We start from the raw sequence: 23,583 nt of genomic DNA, 5'->3' as shown, positions 1-23,583 counted from the left end.
AGGTTGAGCTGCCCTCACATGGCTCAAACAGCGACTGAGCTGTTCAGCACCACGGACAGCTCCCTGTTCTTTTACGCACTCACATCCTAAGGTAAATTAGAAACTGTGCTGCGGTGGTCCAAAATGTTTAATGACGTGAAAATAAACGCATAAGGCTGTTTTATTTTCTATAGTTTGTTATTACTTCTTTGATGCCGTGAAAACGAATATTTTAAAGTTGTGTCAATGCGGAGAGGTTGTTACAGGTTGATGATAAGTTTACCTCGTACAAAAAGCGGTAATCAGAAACTGAATCAAGTATTTTGTGTAACATTTGGCTTCAAGTCAGCACCACTTCACCTACGTTCATTTGTGTACACATTTTGAGTATCCTTGACAAAAACTTGCCATAGTTACTCTGTGGTTTCAGACTGGCATAGATCACAGTTCTCTGGATGCCACACCATCAGTGCCAGGACTTTTTTTTTCTTCTGGTTGCCGAAGATAGTTCTTTATATCCTTGACTTTACGGTTGAACTCGTTGGCATGCGGGGAAAAAAATGACTCGACGAAAACTGCTTAGAAGCAGCTAATCGCCTCGAGTGGCTAAAACCGCTGCACAGTACTGTTCTTTTCCCTTAAAGGTCGTTTAAAAGTGAATATTTTGTACTTTGTGCAGGTGTGGCCGGTAAAATTGAGAAATCCGTTTGACAGATTTGGTGTACAAAGATCTTTGTGTGGTTTTTGCAGAAGACCTCCTGCCTGTGTCGGAGTAGTTGTGATAGTGAAAGGAACAGAAGGATGTGCAGTACCTTCTCGTTGTGATGTGAACTCGGACAAAAAGTGTGATGTGTCTTGGTTTTCGCTGGAGTTAGGAGTGCCGGTTTTTTTAAATGTTATTTTATTTTTTTATTTTTTTTCGGGGGTGGGGGGTGGTAGACAAAGTTTGGGTTAAAATTAAAGGAGGCTCTCTGGTTGGGTTTGTCGACACCACGCGGTGATCACCGTGCACTGCACTGGCAAACCTTGGCTTCATCTCCCACTGACACTGCTTATTCCTTGATTGAATGATTGTGGATCACTGTATGTGCACATACGTGCTTCCATGTAGTGTAGCTAATGTTTGTTTTGTGTGAGCTAAATCAGATATTTACTTGCTGTGTCATGTTTTATACTCATACATTTGTGATAAGAGCCAAAGAGACTACAAAATACGCAAAGAATAAAACTCCTTTTTTCATTTTTTGATTACTCGGGGTGCATTTTTGTCATCTTGGTATTCAGTATGTCCTAAATCCCTTCTCTGAGCGTGTCCCTATACATGCATTCGCCAGCAGTCACGGACATACAGTTGGCCTACAGGCAGGGATAAAAATAGCACAAACCGATGCGACGGGCGCAGCCCTTTTCTCTTTCAGAGCCGACTTTTCTAGGTAGCTGCCACTCAGTGGGTACTCACTGCCTTCATTTCTAAAACCCTAGCCCCATCCACCATAGGCCAGCCCGCCCCATCGGATAAAGTCTCGTGAATGTCCACGCGGCATGAGTGCAGATGGACGGCCTGGTGCGCTTAAAGAGGGTCTTACAGTAAAGGTGTTATAGATACAGAAGAGGGCTGGGTGAGAGACTAAGCATACTGTGGAGGGAGGTTTGTTTGTTCGCCTTTGCACCGACAAGTGTGCACTCCCCGTAGGTCTATTCCGTGGGTGAGCGGGGTCTGGTGCGTGGGCACGACCGGTGGAAAACAGGAGATTAAGGCTGTGTTTTCCTTTCCTTTGCCGTAGAGATACGGGTGTTTTGCCCGCCAAATGCACTAGATGCTGGGATATAAATTCTCCAAGACCAAAACAGCACCGACACTTGGTGTGTGGGGAGGGGGGGAGACATGGGTGGGAGGAGGGTGGCTGGAAAGCCAGATGCTTAGAGGAGGGTTTTCACCAAGAGATAACCTACTCTAAAGCTGCAGTTTCCACGAGTCCATACCATATTACCCACCAGTATATCCTCTTGTTTTATCACTCATATTTTTTCCCTCCACATGGCAAATTTTCGAAGAGAGCTGATGACAGAAAGGCAGCCTTTAATCAGACTCTCCGGGCTGTAAAGTGAGAGAATCTGAACGTGACGTCAATGCCTAGTAACTGACGCAGCCCTTCAAAAAAAGAAAAAAAAGAAAAGAAAAAAAGGCTTTTTATTTATTATTTTTCGTCTTCTCGTCAGCAAAGCTTAATTATTAAACATAAGAGTGCTATGTCGACTAAAAGAAAAAATAAAATCCTTCAGGGACCGCCGGGCAGTCCGTGCTGATCAGCATTTGGACCTATTTACGTTCATGAGTTTCAGCTGCTGAAGTGACACTGGGACGAGAAGATTCTGAAGAGGGCGACAAGACATCAAATATTGTCGATGGTAATGGCAGCGTCGACGAGTTCGAGATTTTAGTTGTTAGGTGGTGAAAGTGGCGTGTTTTAAGGAAGAGACGGACGTGGTGGTGCTGTTGAAGGCACGCTGGGTTGAGAGGGGGAAAAAAGGAAAAAAAAAATCACTGCAATGATGCAACGGAGGGGACTCGGGGATCTTTGCAGAGTTGGAGAAGCAAAATTAATTTCCATTACATGCTCTTCACGTAAAGATCCCAAGCAGTGCCTTTTTTGTGGGTGTTTTTTTTCTTCTCCTTCCTCGTACTGTGACCTAAAAATAGCATCATAGTTTTGATCGTGCGCCAGAAATAGACAGACGGGTATCACTTGTATAAAAAGGAGGCGATCCTGAGCAAACTTGGACGTGCCACTGTAAGCCTACATAACAACAAATGGAGGACTTAATCTGTTGCATTTCTACCAGACTCTTGTTGCGGCTTCTTCTTTTTTCCCCTCCCTTTACTAAAATCTCAATTCTTGTCTTTCTCTTTCTGCAGTGTCGAACAAGGACGTGACTGCAAACTGGTGAGTGAGACGTTTGCACACACACTTATTTCATTCCGTGTACTTTTTGTTGTGTGGTACTTGCTTGTGCATGCTGCCGAGTGTCTGTGCGGTTTCTGTTCCTCTAATTTTGCCTTACACTATGGCTCATGCACAAAAAATACAAAATAAAACTTACAAAAAACAAAAACTTAACTTACGGTCCTACGCATGGATTTTGCTGGCATGCTTTACTGGCCATATTTGATTGTAGAGCCGAAGCAACCCTTCCTGCAGAGTAGGAATCACCCCTTTTAGTAAATAAGCTAGTGCAAAAACTCCCTTTGTCTATTGGCGCTGTTGAGTCTCTATCACATATTTATTTTATTCCCTCCCATCTCTATGCTTAACCGCGAAAGCGAGGGGAACCCTTCTCTGATGAGCGCTTAAGGACGCCTTTCCCCGTCTTCTCCCCTTTTTTTTTTTTTTTAAAGAGGAATCTTACTGACAGAAAAGCGACGCTGGAAGAGGAAGAGGAGGAGAGGAGGGAGTGATGTGAAGGAGCTGTTGCTGCAGCAGAGACCAGGCACACCGCATGGGGAAACCCGGGAGCTGTCCAGCAGCAATGGTGCTGAAACCACACCAAGTGGCAGTAGTGGGCTGTTGCTGGTGTGCTTCACTGTATGTGCGTTTGTATGGATGTGTGTGTATGTTAAGGGGGCTTGTTGGTGTTGATCCCGGCAGCCAGAAGCTTTGTTTACTCCTGTTTGGAAACCAGGAGCTCGTATACTGAGCGAATCCTCTTTCCTGGAAAGGGGAAGTATTGAAGCACCCCGCCTTATTTAATTTGCCCGGATCTGCTAATGAGGGACACTTGCCACCCCTCCCCCCCAAAAAAGATGGTTCTAATATAGTTCTTCCCGCCTGTATAGTTTGAACTGCCTCGACGGATGCCATGGGCAGAGAGAAGGAGAGAAAGAGGCACAGCCGGACTGACTTGGATCAGCTCTTCTCCTGCTGGCGTCAGCCTCGTGATTTCCTGGCGTGCCAGTCAAAATCATAAAGGAGATATTCTCGCATCCCTACCAATCCAGCGGTTTGAACTGAAAGAGTTTGCAGTGCTCTTAAGAGCAGTTGCGAAATAGCTGAGGGTTTTTTTGTTGTTGTTTGTTTGGGGTTTTTTTTTGAGAGCTCTTCTCACGGTAACTTTTCATCCCGGCGAGGGCTTCTATCAGAGTCATCTACTCCACGACAAATTGTGAAGGAATCAGCCCGTTTCGTTTAAGGTAGCTGTGTTAAATTAGCGACCCGGAACGGAAAGATCACGACGAGGCTACAGGCGTCTGCACAGCTCTGCAGCCCGACCGGGGACTCGGCGAGCGCGCTCACCCCGAGTCTGTGCACGACTTTGGCCAATTTCCTCAGTACATTTGCATTCTGGCTAAAGAGCTACAGTGGATTAAAACGAGCAAACAAACAAAAAAAATAACAAAACAGATAAAAATCAACCAGCCACCGGTATTTGTCATACAAAAATCCCGTTCACCTGCGATACACTGCTCCATCTCTCCAAACCCCCAAAAAGAAATTCTCATCAATTCTGTCGTTCTTCTTCGGCCAAAACCCGCAAATACGCACTCGAGGGACCATATTTTGCTCAATAATTCAACGCCAAGAGTGTAATTTCGGTGAAAAAAACACGGATTCCCGAGTCGTGACTGCTAAAGTGAGTAATGTGCGCGTTGGCTGCGTCAAGAGAGGCAGTCACTGTGCAGTGCAGACGGTGGGGGAGAATCGTGACTGACTGGGTTGCAAATGAAAAGACCACCCAATAAAAAAATATCTACACCGGGAGGCGGGGAGGGTGGGGGTAGGGGTGGGGTAGAGGGCGCATGGCGGGAGGGAAGAGGATAGAAGTCTGGGGTTGGATTTGCACTAACCATTGCCCCCCCGCCCCCCCCGACATTCCAAATATCTCCTTTCTCCATAAGCGTGTGTTTAGTGTGTGCTTGCTGGGAAGCTGGGAGCCAAGTTGAATGCAGACCAGTGTCATCAGTGATAGTGGGGCGGTGTAGATATGGAGTGAGCGGGCGGGCGGGGGGTACAGTAACTTCCAGGTCCATGGAGTTGAGGGGGTTATGTAGAAAAGGGGGGTGGGAGGGGGGTGCACTGCAGCTGCATCTGAGAAAAAAGCAAATTAAAAATGGAACTTTTGCAGAGAAAAGAGGTAAGTTGGTCTTTTTTTTTTTAAATTTTCTTTGTCCTTCCTCTAAAACGAAGATCATTAAAGATTCTTTCAACTTTTTGTGTGTGTGAGAACGAGTGGTTTACGGTCGTGATTAACTCTTTGACTCCTGACGCCATGTTCAGCAACGTGTTGTTGTTTTTGTTAAGTTAAACATTTGTTGCTGTGTGAGCTGTGAACTACTGCAGTGAATCGCATGCCATATGGTTATTGTCATGTTCGCTTCCCACCTGTAAATGACTGAAGGATCGTAGGGACTGAATTTGTTACACGGAGACCCCCGTGTCGGTTTTTGCAGTGGTACCCTCCGGTGAACTCTATAGGTGACCATGAGTCGCCTCAGATGCTACTTGCTAAGACTGTGACGCGATGTAGAGGGCTGTACAAAGCTTGTTCGCACTTGTCCGAAGTCCGGTTGCTATTATTATTATTATATTTGTTTTTGTACCATATTTTCGTTTGTGTGCATTCCCTCATTATTTTGTATACAGCTTGTAGCTGGCGCGTAAGGAAAGTTCAGGATGCCTTTACTTCTGATGAGGTGAAAATAGCTTATTTTTGTTGTCACGTGTCATGTTTATTATTATCGTCAGCGTTTGATACGTTTGTTATTTATTACACTATAAAACGTGTGGAGCGATGGTTGTTTTCGCAGTCTCGTTAGAGCCTCTACAAATCCATAAAGGCTGAAAAATAGAAACTGCTAACACTGACATAGTCGCATCAGAGTCGTAGATCCTAATATAAATGCATATATCCAAAGTATAAACTCTGCCATAGACCACAATTTGGTTAGCCATCTTTTTTTTTCCTTTCTTTTTTTTTTTCAAAAAGGGGGGTCCCTATATGAGCGAGACACCGATTGGCTGATGACGAGGTTTAGTTTGCTCCAATAAGATCCCTCCCTGGTCTCTATTTATTGCCAGCAGTTTACAGCCTTGCTCCCTCCTCACCAAGCGCTCTGGAGCGGCTGCAGAGCGCCAGCGCTTCACTATAGGGAGACACACCACGGACCAGGGAATATAATACAGAGCACACTGACAACAAAACGCATCGATGCACAGCTCCCGTGGATCACACGGGCTTTGCACATCCGAGCGTTTGGATAAAAAAAAAATTATAGCAAATAGGAGAAAATATGAGAGAAACAGAGTAAGAGGGGAAGGGGAGAGGAGAAAGGATTGGTTGAGAGACGAGAAGGGAGATAGAGGAGGATTTAAACTGGAGGAGTGGGGAATCAGAGCGAAAGGACCTTGGACAGCTCTCAGTTGCAGCAACCGCCTTGGCATCCGGAGACCCCCCTCTTTCCTCTGTCTTTCTTTCTTCCATCTTTTCTCTTCCTAATGTGTGTGTGCGTGTGTCTCTGCGTGTGTGTGTGTGTGTGTATGTTGGAGGGATACACTCGCCTCGGGTTTCCGAAGGCTGGAGATATACCCGGGTGTCACGGAGTCTCCGTAGGACGGCAGCAGCAGCAGCAGATAATGTCCTTCGCGAATCTTTTTGCGGTCTGGGCTTGCTGTTCATAACTATTAATCTGGGAAGCCCTTACCCCAAAAAGCATTTGCGGAGGGCGCAATCGCCGCGCCGAGACATCGACATCAGAAGACAGCACTCTGGAATTTTACAATCTTTCCTTTTAAGGGACTTCTTTTATTTTTTCTACTCAGATTTTCCTTTTGGTTCATATTTGTCTTTATTTACTCTTATCGTTTTTATCACTGCCACGGCTGTGGGGTTTTTGTTATGTTTGTTTTTTCAGCCCTAAGTGTCTTTTTTTTCGTAGTCAACAGTTTTCTTCTTTGTTAGAAATTGTGTCGAAGCTCTGCAGCCACGTCGCACCCAAGTTTTCTTCAAACTCTTGCGTGCCTTTGTGCTCATAAAACAAAATAAATAATACAGTTTTGGTAACAAACATTTCGGCTGACCCCAAACTTCGAGCAGTGTAACATGCTCGAAGTTATTGAGTTATTATTTCAGCCAAACACACCCAAACCCAACCCCGTCGGCCACGCTGAACAAGTGACAGCGGGCCCAGCAGTGCAGAGTGTAAACACGGGGAGACCCTTGCAAGTTGCACGTGGAGGTGTGTGTGTGTGTGTGTGTGTGTGTGTGTGTGTGTGTGTGTGTGTGTGTGTTTTGGAGGGTGTGGTGCTTGGACGTCACTGAACCCCCAACTCTCTTCATAAAAGAAACTGTGGGAAACATTCAAACACACACACACACACACACACACACACACACACACACACACACACACACACACACACACACACACACACACACACACACACACCTGTAAGCAAAGTGCATATGCAAGGGATTCCCCAACAAGACCATCCAAACTGGCAGATGGAGAGGAATAAGGAACAGCTGCATCCCTGTCTCATACACGTAGTTACTGTGTGTGTGCGTGTGTGTGTGTGTAGCGTCCGTGAACATTCAAACAGCCTCCTCTTTAACACACACACACACACACACACACACACACACACACACACACACACACACACACACACACTGAAAATGCACGTGTCTCCCTCACAGTTTTGTGAATAGTAGTTAATCCACCTCAAGCATCGCCCACCACTGTTCCCCTGTCAACGTTCCCCACAAAGAGCACACAGAGAGCCGGCCACGAACACGTCCTTCCAGCACGAACCAACAGATTACAAAACAAAAAATAAAAAAAAAAGATGAAAAATATCAACTTTAGTCTCGTCAGCTTAGCGACTGGGTCATTGTACTACCAACTCCAGTAGCACGAAACTATGGCTCATGACGCTTCGTGTGAATGTAGTGAGTGATTTCTGCAGCAAAAGTAGTCATACCGATGAAAATAAAAGCAAGACATGAGCACCAGCTCTTTCAGAAGACACAGTAAAAAGAACGAAAGGAGGTTCAATTCATTTTAGGGCGGAGAAGAAAAAAACACACGCGACTTTGTGCTCTGTTTCCTCTCTGCTGTCCCATCACAGGTAAAGGGAATGAAAAGTGTGAATGATCAAAATCAAGTGTACTAATGATCCTAATAAATAAACATTTCCGCGTATTTGCAGCACAGATCCACAGATCAGCAAGTGTAACCCTAGGATGGAAAAAAAAACTGTTGGCTAAATGTGCTAAGTCCCACTTACGCTGACAGGAAAATATAGTTTCAAAAACCGAGGAAAAAAGTGTAGTTCAGGGAACAAAAACGACGTAATCACAAAGCGCTCAGATGTGGCCCCCGTGTCTTTTGGCTAAAAACGCAGAGTTCCCAGAAAAATGAACTGAGATGGGGGTGGGGGGAGGAAAAAAGTTCGTGACGTACTAGATAACCCACCGTGTAAAAATACATTTCCCAGAACATGTTTCTAATTTCGAGAGTGACGTGTGACCCAACTCTTGAGCAACGCATAGATCTCAGTGAGGCCCGTGCAGGCTGCTCGCTACCTTTATCCAAATTATCTAAAGATTGTAAAACATAGAGCAGGGATTAATGAACTGGGAATAAAGTGTAAGAAAGCATAAACACGTATTGAAACGACCACAGAGATTACGTAAAACAAAAAAAGCGTGACCTCTGACCCTCGGACTCGCCTTCCGTTTTTCTGCCTTAATAGCCATAATGATAAAAAGCCACACCTGTCTACAAGAATACAGGGCACTGGCTTGTCTCCTGCTTTCTGGGTGAGGATGTGAATGAAAACTTATCCTGGCACCTTTCAAAGGTGGCTTAATTACTGAATATTTACTGCAAGGATTCGCGTCATTTCAGCGCGTAAAAGCGGTTTTCTCAATGGCTTGTGGTGGTGCGTCTGATGACTAGTCGTAAAGTTGCCCCCCCGTCCCCAAATCCCCGTTCACATTATGTCTTCCTTCTGTCCCTTTAGGCCTGCGAACTTTTAGACGATTAAGTCTCACCATGTGTGCTTTGTCCATTTGTCTTGCAGGAGAGAACAATGACAACATGAGTGAAGATGGAAACGGGGTGACTTGGGTGCTCAGGTGGACTTTACTGCTGCTGGAGCCTTCAGCTGGGCGCCGGTGAGAAAAGGTGACCTACGATTTGGATGTATGCACCGAGGATCGACTGAAAGAGCGACCGACCGATCGACCTTCCTTCCTCCCCCTTTCCTCTGTCCTCCCTCACCTTCTCTCTCTCTCTTCTACATCTTGAGACAGGTAATTGCACGGGCTGAAATGTGTTTGAGGATGACGTCAAACACAAATCACCCTTCAAATTGTGTTTTGCGTAAGGCTCGTAATGACAGCTCGGTGCATGTGAGCAGGAGTTGTGTTTGTGTAGGGTCTCGTGCTTCTAGATTTCTATCATTTATATGTTAAAGCTATCATGGAGCTTTAAGTCAAATGAAAAATAATTGCCGTGATCTTGTAATTTATTGAGAAGCTGGAAGTAGCACAATGTAAATTTGCACTATACATCTGCATTGTACTTTGTGTATTAGTGAGTTAGTGGTTTTTCGTGTTTTAGTTTTTGCTTTTTTGTTTAATCTGTCACATGGGTCTGTCGTGCTTTTTAGCAATATCACCTCTATATGTGCAAAAGTATGAAAGAAGCTCATGCGCAAGTTTTAGCTGTCAGTCTGATGTTGTACTTGTCGAGTTCACGTGGTTTCAAGAGAACCGTTTGGATACTCAGTGGTATTTGTGGTATGGGTTTCACAGTTGGATGTCAAAGTATATGATGAGCATTTGCTTGTTTGTAACTTCTTTTATTTTTATTCTATCATAATCTATATTGGAGTTGGTGTGAGTGTGGGTGTGCTTTAATCCTGTCTATAACTTGCACTGTATCTGGCTCATACTCTATGTTTTTGGCACCAGAAGATGTAAATTCTTACCTGCTATGTCACCTCTCATTGTGAGTCATCATATCGTACACAGTTCAGGCAACACCTTGGCGTCATGTTAGATTTACTTGCCTTTGTAATAACTCTGTAAAGAGAGGGGCAAAAAGGTGTCATCCAGCTTCTGAAAATCCATTGTTATTGTTGAAGTTATTATAAATTATTATATGTTCCCACTATAAACTGGAAAATGAGATCAAGTTAAATGTTATGGCGAATACAATCATGTCTGATCATGTGTAATGATTGGTGTTTGCCCTCTGTTATATAACCTTGATGGTGTATCCAGGTGTTCCACAACTTTTTAGACAGGAAGTGGTAGTTCAAGATTGAGAAATATGCTGTAACTGTCAAAATAATATGGCTGTTTAGCAGGTGTAAGTGTGTGTGTGTGAGGATAAAAACCTGAAAATATGATTTTACATTACACACAACTTAAAGTGGCATGACAATTAGTTTCACAGCACATTGCAAACTTGAATTTCTTACAGCTGTTTCTTTAGCCTGATATTAGTACAAAATTGTCACAATTTCTTCGTGTTCAGTAAATGATCATGGCTCTGAAAGTTAGGGAATTTCATGTGGGATACGTGTGTGTGTGTGTCTGTTTAGTCAGAAAGACATCTTGGTTTTTATTTGAACATATTTTGAAATTTCCATCTCCAGTACTTTAGCCTCCATACAGCAAAGCTGTATGAAATAATTTATCACAATAATCTGCAAAACACACAATTTTTTTGGTGGAAAAATGTTGACACACAACACCAAGTCTAGTAAGTTGCTGTTGCAATTTTCTAATGCTGTGACCACAGCGCAACTCCACTTACCAGTAGTTTCCATTTGGGTGATGTCAGAAATCTCACAGAAAAATCTCAAAAGCAAATACACCTGTGGTGATGATCAGACAGATTTGTGGGAAAATATCTCTATTTGGAATTTAGGCAAACAAACCAGTTAACTGATAACTTATGGCCTCAGAGTTCTCATCACACCAAACATTAGAATAAGGGAACGTCTGAAAAATATAAGCGTCATTTTCTCTGAAAATTGGCATGTTCTTTTTTCTTATTTTTAATCACACCACAAAACCATTTGGTGTCTTAGTTCAGTGTCGTATGACGCTGTTGGGACTGTAGCTGTATCAGACTGTGTGCTGACATTGCTTCCCCCATCTTGTGCACAGAGAATCAGAATAATGTTTCAAACAGTAAATCACCAAGATGGAAAAGTAAATTGGTAGGGGTAACAACTGGCAATGAAAAAAATGTGAGGTGTTTCGTTGTGTTCATGCTGTTGAGTGTAACATAATTTGTCATGTGACTGTCACTGAATGTGTCCATTGTTTTAAAAAAACACAAGCTAAAAATCTTATTGCATTTTAAAAACTGTATACATATCAAAATACACACTCTGCTATGATAATATACTCATAATTTAATAGTCTACTCACCTTCATAAAAGTCACGTGATATATTTTACCTGAAATGAGTGGTGAGCATTTTTTCCCTGACATCATCCCACCTGTGTATGACAAATCACAGCATGTTCCTAAATTTCCTCTTGTAATCTTTTCTGTTGTTAGCTACCAGTGCGAAGCTATATTTAGGGGGATGACGTCATGGTTAAAAGTGAGACCAAAGGGCTTTGAAGACATGTGCTACAAAAAAGAAGGAGTTATGTTAAACTCCGGATGCTAATAACACATCGGGTGTGTGCTTCATTATAGCTTCTCATCCAAACCAGACAATAAGCATTTATCCTTGAGGATTATCCCATGGACAGCAGCATCCATTTGGTTTCAGCAGTCTTGAAAACCACATGTGGATGCACTCAAAATTTATGTGGTTGACTCAGTTGGTTAAGCTATCTTTCAGGGCTTTATCACAGACTGCATTTTAGTTTTAGTGTAACCTCAATATTTGCCGTCAATCAACTATTTGAAATACAAACACTAAAGGTAGTCATGCAACAGAACTAAACAAAAAATGGGATTTTTTTCATGACTTTTGTTTTTACCCTTCTTTCTTTTTTTGCAGGAGGATTCATTCATATTTTTCATCACTCGTTTCGCAAGCAGGAAAAATAATCACATCCGTTTCATATATCTATCAAATCTGTTTTATTCACAAGCACTGTAATTGGCAGCACGTTTGTTCTGTCTACCTTATGTTGGATTGAAGCTATATCAATCTCACCCTTGACCATGGATGAGTTGTCTCTGTTTATTTGTGTTTCTGTGGTTAAAAATTATAGCTTCTCTGAACAAGGCTTGTGCAGCTCCACATTTTACTTGATGGGAATGTTCATAGTGGAAAGACCAAAATCCCCGAATGACATTAATTGATGCTTCTAAGGAGTGTATACCAAAGCCTTCCACTGTATATTTTCTATCACTGTCTCATAGTTTCTTAGAAAATGGTAAAAACCCAATGAGTGACATATTTGCACTAAGCGACACACTCCTTCTGGATGAGGAACGTGGCTACTGTAGTAAAGTTTGAGTCAGTCCTGCAAAGGCATCCCCTATGCGAGGAATATTGCATTTAGCAAAACGGTTTGTGTTTCAGTCTTGAAATGGAAATAGTCACCAAATATATTATTTGCTATTCTCTGCCAATTAATATTTGTTTTGGGGAATGAGAATAGATGGTTTAAGTTGAGTGCTTTTGTCTAGGCTACAGAAGCTTAGTGATAGCTATTGTTGATGTTTATCATGGTTATAATAATAAGCATGGATAAAGTTTGAGGGCAATTGTGGCAACACAAAAAGGAACGTTTAATATGAAACAGAAAATGATTCTCAGTCTGCGCAAGCTGTGCGACTTATTGACCTGTCCATCCACCTGTTGGGCTGCTAAGTTTTTTAAGATCACTATGTGAGCAGTGACAACTTCAGTGCATATTTTATAACGCTTTATTTTAGAACTCAGTCAAGTATAGCACTGATATAAGTCACTAACTTAACCTGCTATCCCCAGCTAATGGTTAAATTTGCATCCATCAGTGAAAAAAAATGACAGGTGTATGTAGTCTTAAAACATCCACATATGTTTTTACCATGTAACATCCTACAGTTACATTCCCCACTCAGGAGGTGTAATGGTGCAAGAGACTGCCACGGACGTCACTGAACTATAACTTTATTCTACAATAGTGGAAAAACCCCAGATCCTCCTTTAGATACTATTCTAATGGAATTTGTAATTTGAATTAAAAACAGAGCTCCTTAGTTAATACCTTCAAAATCAGATTAAACTTCATTCATTCTAATGCTTATTCATATATTTTTGTGCGAGGCTTTTGGAGTCTTTTTTCGTGTGTGTCACACAGATGATAGTGTTGTGTTGTAGTCGTATTACAGGCAAGTCTTCCACAGCATTAAAACACTGAGAGCTGACGTGATGAACACTGATCATGTCTTTAAAATACAGTGTGCAGCTGGGGCCTTGGCATATATGTGCATATTACTTTGACATGCATTAAGTGCCATATTCATAAACAGTGACCAAGCACACACCACACGGGAGAGCGTCCTCCCCCAGCAGGGCTGTTCTACCAGCCACACAACTCAGGAATGGCTGAGAAACGCTCAGGGGATTACTTGACCTTCAAACTCCCTAGATCCCAGTCCAGTTGAACAAATGATCGACCCAAAATGATCAGCCGCCAAAGTCTGGTGCCAGACACCACAGGACACCCTAAGAACTCTTGTGTCTCTGCCCTGATAAGTCTATTTTAAGTCATCCCATATGTATAGTATGTTAACATATGTCAGTTACATGAGATTACTGTTGTTGTTGCTGTGACCAAGTCAGTTTTTCTCATAAATTAGTCACAAATTAATCAAGGTATCTCGTTCTGTTCTTTGTCAGTCTACTAACATTAATGTAATTCAACAGTTGTACTTGGCAGGTGTATTTGTGCAGATCCAAGTGACCGCAAAACTCAAAATCTGAAATCTCTCATTGACAAAACTATTCCAGACCATAGTTGTGCTGTGCCAGATTGTGTCTAGTTGTATCTAGTTGTATCCTAGGCATCTAAAACTTTATAGTTAACAAAGACTCGCACCCGTGTATGTATAAGGTCTCACAATGCACATGACAAGGTAAAAACTAGGTCACAAAGTCCAAGAAACTCAATGTAGACATCTACGATAAAACTGTGAAAGGCATTCAGTCGTGAAAAAAAGTACATGCCGAGGAAATTACATTTATTCCATCCAGTCATTTTCTTAATCACTTATCCAGCTTAAGAGTTAACAGGGTGCTGGAATTTATCCCAGCTGTCATAGGGCAGAAGGCAAGGTACACTCTGTACAAAAGATATTTTTAATCTCAATGAGACTTTTTAACTTGATAAATAAAGAATATGTATATAGAACAGGGTGTCAAAATGGATTGACAATCACATACTTTTTCATCTACACCTATACCAATTTTGGAATAACCAATTATCCCGACACCCATGTATTTAAACTGTGGCAGGAAGGCTAAGTTGCTGGAAGTACGTTACATAGAACCACATAGGAATGAGAAGCCAACAAGTACTGTGAAACAAGAACCTTGCTGTGAGGTGACAGTCTAAACCACTGCGCCACTGAGTCCCAACCAGTTGTGCTGTCAAATCTGCTGCTGGTATCTTTTTTTGTTTTTCTTTGAACTATTACTTGCAGATAAAATTGGTGTATTTCCAGAAATCCAAAAGGGAGAATTAGCTGTTGTAATAATTAACTCAACAAGAAAATCACAAAAGCACAACTCATCAGAAGCTTGTATTGACCCCTTTGGTGGAAATAACTTCTTATATGGTTACCATTCTCTTAATTTAGCTTTCTTAAATTTTTGACCACTCTTCCAAAATCCCTTCAGTTGCAAGATGTTTCTTTGAAAGTATTGCTCATTTCAGCAAGATTAAAAAAAGAACATAATTGGGTTTTTTAACCTTTTCTATTTTTCCTTTGATGGATGCTTTTGTGTGTTTAGGATTATTATCTCAGTAAAAGCCCCACTTTTGCTTCAACTTTGCTTCAACTTCAACTTTCAGACATCAAGTGCTCTGTGTATTTTTGTATGATACAGAATTCATAGATGAGTCAGTGACTGCAAGCTGCTCAGGGACAATGAAACAAATGCAAAGGCATGACTCTGTTGTGTAAAAACCCATATTGACTTCCTTTGCTTAGCTAGAGCACATTAATCCAAAAGGAACGTCCTTTGTCTAGATGTTCATGAGAAAACTAGTTTTATCTGATAAACTTTGACACAAACAATTGCCAAAGATTTACGTGTAGATCCTGTGATGGAAACTATGGGGCTCTAAGAAAGTCTGCTGCATGTGCAGGAGTGGCCGGTCATGAACAAAGTGACAGTCACTGCAGCATTAGCACAGAATTAAATACTGTGCTGATGTTGGCCAGTCAGCACTGAGTGTTGAAATTCATTCAGTTTTACTAATTAAAATCAGGTTGTAACTGAACAGTTTATAGCTGCCAGAAGAAGAAAACGTTTTTTTTTGTAGACCAATCTTATATCAATATGTTGACTAAAATTCTCTACAAAATCAATTTTTTTCCATATATCCAAATGGTGACTTTTTTTTCTCTTTTTTTGTTGAGAAAAAAATCCCTGCTTATCATGCAAAACAAAAAAAACCCAAAAAAACAAACAAACAAACAACGAGTCCACCCATGGTGATGGTGATGTTTTCCTTTAAGATTCGCATACTGACAAGTATCTATCTAAGAAAACATGCATAAGAAAGTGATAATAATTCTCCCTTCAAGTGGAATTTCCCTACAGGGCTTAATTTTTTTTCATTGGTCCACAATTATAGTGTGTTTGCTTGTTTGTCCCATTTCATTCTTTTTTGCGATGTGTTATCCATTTTTTAGGTAACTCTTCATATTAATAAAATGTAAAAATAAATCTAAACTTCAATATTATAAACCTTTAATAGAAGTAGCGTGAGTTTAATGGGGACCTTTCAAGGGACAACACAGAAATGAGCGCTTTCTGCATAATTGATGCTTTTGTATTTTGTTTGTCTTCTAATAATGGCTGAATATTTTTGTCTGGTTCGCTGCCGTGTGTGTTTCACTGTGTCACTGTGTAGAGCAAAGTCTTTTGGTGCTTCTGGAGATCTTGGTGTGATGATGCTGAGAACCGGATGGTTCAGCATTTGAATGGGGAGGAGAAAGTGTGATTTTCGCTCTGTGTGTGTGTGTGTGTGTGTGTGTGTGTGTGTGTGTGTGTGTGTGTGTGTGTGTGTGTGTGTGTAATGGGGGGAGTGTATCGTCACCACCACTGCTGGCCGTGACTCACAGCGCACAATGCTTTTCGCTTCTCTCTCGAGCCCTTTATTTATTTTTAGCTGAGCAACGTTTTATACGCCCGAGCTGTAGGCTCACATGTGATGCAGAACATACATTAATTTATCCACACCAAGATTCCACAGTGTGTGTGCATTCTGTACTTACTTTTTTTTCTTTTGCATTGATAACTGAGCCTGATGAGCTTTGCTGTTAATCACATTACTTGTATGATAATTATTTCAGCACGTGAACAGACACTGGAGTATGGCTACATTGGATTATCTTGAATATGAAATGAATTCTTCAGATTATAATTGCAGATTGAGTGTATGCATTGATTTGGAAACCTTCAGGTTAAAAGTCTTCTCAATTTCTTACAAACACCAGCCTATATTTAGTTAAAAAGTTTAAGTAGTTGCATTCTGGTTCTCATTAAATTATAGACATTAAATGGCTGTTGTAGCAGAACCCTAAATATGTTGAAGTCTTCAACCTGCACATTACTACATTAGTTGTATGTGGTTGGAACACTGGGTTAATGTGTGTGTCTCAATTAAAATTTTACTATTATGTACAGATTAAGTATCTGTATCTGTATGATACAGTATGTATGGAAAGATCATACACAAATCTAGTACCTCAAATTTGTACCTCCGTGCTATTTAAGTAAATACAGTCAAGTACTTACTGACATATCTGGACACAATAATAAAAAAAACCCCTTCAGGTCCTTAAATTTAGGCAATTAAACTGGTTCTTAAATAGCGCTCTTCTACTCAACTTGAGCACTCAAAACACTTTATACAGCATGTCTCATTCACCCATTCACACACGCATTCATAAAAACACTGTTTTTCTACAAGTGCTTTCTAACCTTAACACACATTCACACTCCGATGAACGCATTAGGGAGCAACTCAGGGTTTAGTATCTTGCCCTAGGATACTTTGGCATACAGAGTGGTGCAGCCACCAGCAACCAGCCTTCCGATTTGTAGATGATCTGCGGTACCTCCTGAGCTGCAGCCACTGCATCGACAAACTGTCTCACCTGAGTTGACCAACACATGACATACCACATTATTTCATGTAATTGGCAAAAAATTAAGAGAAGAGGTGCATCCTTACCACTACCATAGGAATTAAGACAGTAAGGAGAAGCTTGTAGTGATCTTAGAAAGACTGGAGATACACCAGCAATGAAGGATTCCTGTCAATCTGGGAGGATTTATCTGGTCATTTTCAAATTATCTGATGTCCATCATTCTGCAGGGAAAAAGATTATTCACAAGTAGGAAACATTCAGACAGTTGCCAATTTTGCCAAGAGTGTACATCCCAACAAATTCAAGGTCCCAAGGTCAGACTGTGAAATGCTCAGAGAGACTACAAAAAAGGAAGAGCAACATCTCAGTTAGCATTTTAAATGATAAAGTCATGATGGTATACTAAAAAAAAGTGAACAAGTATGCCTTGTTTGGATCTTTTCTCTCTAAAAAAAGAGGCTTAGGTTTGCAAAGCAGAATCTAAATAAACCACAAGACTAGAACAATGTCCCTGGGTCAGAAGAGACTAAGTGGAGCTGTTCGGCTATAGTACCCAATTAAAGTTTAATATATATTTGGCAAAAACCAAATCAACACAAACACCTCATATCAACTGTCACGCAGGATGAATGGTTTGGGCTTGGAGTGAGGCCATCTGTCCGATAGCTAAAGTTTAACCAACACTGGGCCATGCAACAGGACAATGATTCCAAGCACATCAGGTACAACAGAATAGCTGAGAAAAAAAGAGTATAAAAAGACTGCAATGGCCCAGTCAAGGGACAGACCTCTCAGAGCTAGTTGTTGGACTCAGAAGTTGACAGTTCCTCTCCGTGTATTTTTGAAGTCCACAATGATAATGCAAATGCCCTCATGAAAGTGGTCAGAAAGAGAGTTCAGGATAATATTCTAAAGGCATAGGAAACAATACCGTCAGCCTCTGGCTCTGCTGAGGAATTTCAGAGGTGCGTAAGGAGGCAACCTTGAAGTGGACTTTAGCCAAATTTAGAACAAGTAAATATTGCTTACGATGGGCAGTGTAGAGGAAGCTCTTAATCACAATGCTGTGTGTGTTCATTTTTCACCACTATATATAAATTCACATATTTTATGATTCCATGTATCTTACAGCAGTACATTATCACAGCACAGCAGAGCACAGTAAAACTGGTCACTTGTCTGAGTAGGTAGAGGTATCCAGCTTGCCTCCTGCAGTGCATTATTTAAGAGCTCACTATAGCTACTCTTTCTAGTTATAGTACTGCCTTAAAAAAGTGCATATGCTTATGAAAAATACCATATTTTGGTACAATATGTTACAGTCTTATTTTGCTTTACAAACCTTCATATTGTTTTAGTTCCTTATTCCTTATTATGTGAAGTTGCAGAGGTAGGAATTAATTAGATTATGTAAAATTAAAAGCAAAGTAAATTACAAAACGATTCAAAATAAAAATTTCAGCTTTTATGTGGTGTAAGAAGTGTCAGTTTTGGATTAGATAAGTTGCTCTGGATAACCTATCATCATTATCTGTTAATTCCCGTATGTGCAGGTAATCAGAATACAGGACAGGTGTGGAAGACCACTGCCAGTGATTGCATGTGATTACACTGCTGACCATGAATGACATATAAAAGGTTTGAGGGTTTAAGGGCATTAGAAGAAGACATATCATCTCATCTGGTAGCTACACCAATGCTACCTGTAACTGTCATCTAGTCCATCCCATCCCTTATCACCATCCTTTCTTTGATCTGATTTACAGTTTCATACTGCTTTCCTTTCTTTTCCTTTTTTTCTCCATGTTTTCAAGTTTTTGCCTGTATCCCTCATCTCTTCTGCTCCTGTTTCCAAGTTTCCGTCTCACTTGTGATTCCCCTCTCTGCCGCTTCCCTCTCATCTGTCTCTGTCTCTCCCTCCCTTTATCCTTCTCTCTCATTCACTCCGTCTCTCTCAGGGGCCTGAGGTGAGGATTGACAGAGGGGAAATCCTGACTGACTGAAACCCAGCAGATGAGTTCTTCTCTTCTTTCTTTTTTTACCTCCCACCCCTTCGCTTTCTGCTCTTCCATTTCTCCACCCTGAATGCCTGCTACTTTGTCTCTCTCGTCTTCTTCACGCCCGTGTCCTCCATCTCCTCACCCTGTGCAGCTAATTGTTCCTGATCCAGCATTGGCTTCTTGGATTAAGGTACATACATACTCCCCCTCAAAAAAACAAAACAAAATTTTTTAGTTGTAAGGTCAACGTTGTCATCCTGTTAATCAAAATCAAACATTTTTGTATCATCACCAGATACGTGTCTCAAACAAAGTAACAAACAGACACTAGAAAAAGGAGAGATATTAGGGAGTGGACTACACTGACAAATCACACCTTCTTTTTTTGAAAACATTAAAATTATACTCAGTGCTCATTTTTACTAGGTACAACTGTACAACCTAACGCAATCCAGTGCCATAACCAATTTTACAGAGCTCATTATTCAGTTAGCAGTGGGGCATTGTTGACTGCCAAGTGTAAACATGGTAATCTAGTGAAACACAATCATTTTGCCTTTCCATTTATATGTGATTAGAAACTTGTTGTATGTGTGTTTAATGTACATGACCTTTGTCCTGAAAGACTTCTGTATCAGTAAAAACAAATTACAGGCATCTGAAGATCGAGGCATGTTTAAAAAACTGGCCACAAGCTGTATGTTACGATAATTAAGACAGTGCATAACTGAACTGTGGTGACAGATGGAACAGCATTAGGAAAATTCTCAATATTTGAATTACACAGGTTTACCTCAATCATGGAGATATTACACACTGTGAGCACGCCAGTCCTGTTTGTGAATATGTTATCATGAAATCAGGCCAGTGTTTAAAGATATGTTACTGTTTTTAAAATGATATGCTAAGGGTTCATTTCCCTTCATTATGAAAAGACCTCAGATGTCCATCTCATTGGACTTTTACACTTGCTCTGGCCTTCCTTTGGTCAGCAACTTTTATACCTTGACAATACTTTCATAAGAAAATCCATTATTTTAATCCTTTTAATCCTATTTTGAAGCTAAACAATTTGTTAAGTTGCTTTTGTTCCTAAACTGAAACAAAATAAGGTGAAAAATATCTGTCTCCTGTTTTCTGGTTGGATAACTTTTTGAGTCTCCAAAAGCTGATTCTGTTCATCTGGACGTAGCGTTTTCAGTGGGAGAAACATTTCCTCACTCATCCAAGTGACTTCTTCAGTCTCAGCTGACTGCAGGTTTTCCCAATCTTATAAACAGTATATTTCCATAATGACTGAAACCAGCCCACTGAAGGAACAATGGGCTGGGAGGTCAGTTCCTTCATCATAATTATGCAAATTCTCATGACCATTGATCAGCAACCACTGTTCAAATACCACTGATCAATAGCCATGAGTACCATTCACAGAGAGTTGGGGAATGGCTACAATCACAGCATTGTATGATGGCGAAAGATGTACCCTTAGGCCCCCTCCTCGATTCAGAGATGGTCTTTCCCTTTTCACGTAAATGGCCTCCTTGACTCCGCGCTCAAACCAGCGTTCCTCCCTGTCCAGGATGTGTACATCCTCATCATTGAAAGAGTGTCCACTGGCCTGTAGGTTTTGGAGATTTACTTAACTGAATGATTGAGCATGCATCAAGACGATAACTTTTTGAGGTTAAATTCCAGTTGGAAGTTGACTTGTTTTCTGTATTGAAGTGTCTATGCCAAAGGTCTTCAGTTTTGTACTCAACAATTCAGCGACTAGAAATAAACTATGGTCTTCAAATAGTAGACTGAAATGTGTCAATTAACCAGACACTGAATGAACACTTTTAGCAGACTTTTGATATTTTTCTTTAGCATGGATAATTGTAAACTGAATGCATTTTAGTTTTGCACTGTCTGACATATAAACTACTTTTATATGTCAGTTATATGTCGGTTTATGCGTGCATTGATGATGCTATATTTTCTTAAAAAGCTTTAAGAAAAGTCAGACCCACTCTCTCTCTCTCTTTTTTTTTTGCTACTAAATCCATGGAAAGTTGAAATTGCCTTGGCATCATGGTTTGATGACATCATAGAAAAACAGAAAAACATTTAACTGATCAAAACATTGGCTTGAAGGGCTGGTTATCAGCTGACCTAAACTCCAGTTTGCTCTGTGTGTATTCACTACAAAGGATTCATATTTTGAACAAGACTGGATTGTAATATGATCTTAACCTATGTATATACACATTCAAAAATCTGCATTTTGTTTTTATTGCTCTTGCTAAATTTCAAATAGAAACAAAACCCCCCAAAAAGGTGACACAAGAGATGATTAAAGTCTAAATATTTTAAATGAGTATTAGGCTACGTTCACACTGCAGGCGAAAGCGCATCAAATCCGACTTTTTTGACCGTATGTGACCCATATCCGATCATGGTATGACAGTTTGAACAACACAAATCCGATATTTTCAAATCCGACCTAGGTCTCTTTGGTATGTGGTACTGAATCCGATACATATCTGATGTTTTAGAAAGCGACTGCTGTTTGAATGGTCATGTCGCATTAAATCTGTCTTTTACATCACTGACACAAGACAGACGCCAATTATCAGCGCCGGAGAAGATAAGCGAGAAAGCATGGCGGCCATTGTTAAAGCACGGGCTCTCTTTCTTTCTCTAATTAATTTGTCAAAATTCTGTTGGTTACAACTGTGCAGAAATTGATAGACTGCTGCAACAACACCTACTAGCTCTGTAGCCGCCATTTTTACTTCCGTAAACAGAGCACGTTGTTCGTGATGTCTTCTTTTGCGCATGTGGGCCGCTTTGAGGGCCGTGAACCGTTCACACTTGAGCGCGTTTGCTGTCATATTTTATTTGTAGTGTGAACAACCAGACAAAAAAATTAGATTTGATCAAAAAATCGGAATTGAGCGTTAAGACTTGCAGTGTGAACGTAGCCTTAGTTTAGCGAGTGTGTACTATGAGAGAGATTGTATTTGAATCTCACAAATTTCTTGCATATGTATATTTCTATTTAATGTTTTTTTTTCTTTTTTTCGTAGGTGTATCTTATTAGCTCAACTTACAGTACAATGGGAGGATAGGCTAGCAATTTTAAACCAGCAAAACAAAGCAAAGTACCTGGACTTGATAGGTGAAGCTGTCATCAAAGGGTGCCATGCAAACATTTTTCTCATTGAAATGGGCTGCTGAGGTCCTATGCAACATCTATGCACTACTTTCTGCAAAAGCTTGCCTTGGAACTGAAGCACTTAAAGAAAGTCATTTAGGGAAATAGCCTAACTGCCTTTTGAAGAGTACAGGTTAAGGAGTAAAATGCTATGAACCTGAGATACCTGCTGATGATGCAGAAGGGTCCTCAGCATACAGGAAGCTCCAACAATCCTCCCACCAAGTGACATCAAGGAAATCTTGCTACGCTCTAGCTCCACCATATTTTTGTAGCTACAAAGACGTCACCTTGTAGCAATGCATCGTCAATGTTTATCTCACTTGCATTCTTGTGACCACGGGGAAAGGCCCACTGGCAGTAGGGGAAGACCCACAGACATCCGTGAAAAAACAGAAAACAGCTCAGAAAGGCAGCAGGCAATAGTGTTAGAGTTAGCACTCTGCATGAGTAAACTACAAGTACTAAAGAAAGAAATAAGGCTAGGCAGATTAGGGGGTATTACTCTGCCAGAATGCACAGATCATGTAGCCAAAAACCCAGAAAGCGGCATAAGAACTACAAAACTAAACTGGGCAAAAGAGGTATGTGAGGTAAAAAGAGGTTGCTCCAGCTATGGCAGAATATTTAAGCATCAGACTTCACCAACTGCAGCAATGCAAAGGACCAAGAGGGCAATCTCTGAGTATATGAGCTATGCTATGGAGGACCCGAGCCAGGAGGCACACCACAGTGCTCTGGCCCTCTGGCAACTCATGTTGCTCAAACAAGGAATGTGAATGGAGAGAGTCTAGTGGTAGCACCACTAAGATCTAGACGAACTATCCTCAGCTGAAAGGTTTATACAAACCCTTACAAACACTCTGGAAAAAGAGGAAAGAGCTCAACCTCTGGACACTTGCTGAGGGCTGCTAAGGGCAGATGTCAGTTGGGATTGAAGAGTTTCAAGAGAATTCACTACTGGATGGTGAGGGGAAAATATTCTGGTCCACTGTTGTTAAAAGACTGACATCTTATTTGTTCAATAATGAATACACTGATCTTAGTGCC

At 41.0% G+C, this 23,583-nt stretch overlaps 1 long non-coding RNA gene across 1 annotated transcript in view; it reads left to right on the top strand.

The window, feature by feature from the left end:
• Positions 1–8,725: 8,725 nt before the first annotated feature.
• Positions 8,726–23,583, top strand: part of LOC116314012 — a 43,721-nt gene continuing 28,863 nt past the window's right edge. The window contains exons 1-2 of the long non-coding RNA XR_005613999.1: positions 8,726–8,796; positions 9,060–9,291. This is a non-coding gene — a long non-coding RNA (uncharacterized LOC116314012). The remainder of the gene's footprint in view (positions 8,797–9,059; positions 9,292–23,583) is intronic.

The sequence above is a fragment of the Oreochromis aureus genome, linkage group 7, assembly GCF_013358895.1.
Source record: "Oreochromis aureus strain Israel breed Guangdong linkage group 7, ZZ_aureus, whole genome shotgun sequence".
In the NCBI taxonomy this organism is placed as follows: Eukaryota; Metazoa; Chordata; class Actinopteri; order Cichliformes; family Cichlidae; genus Oreochromis; species Oreochromis aureus.
Note: the sequence above shows the minus strand (reverse complement) of the source record. Positions and strands in the feature narration are given on the sequence as shown.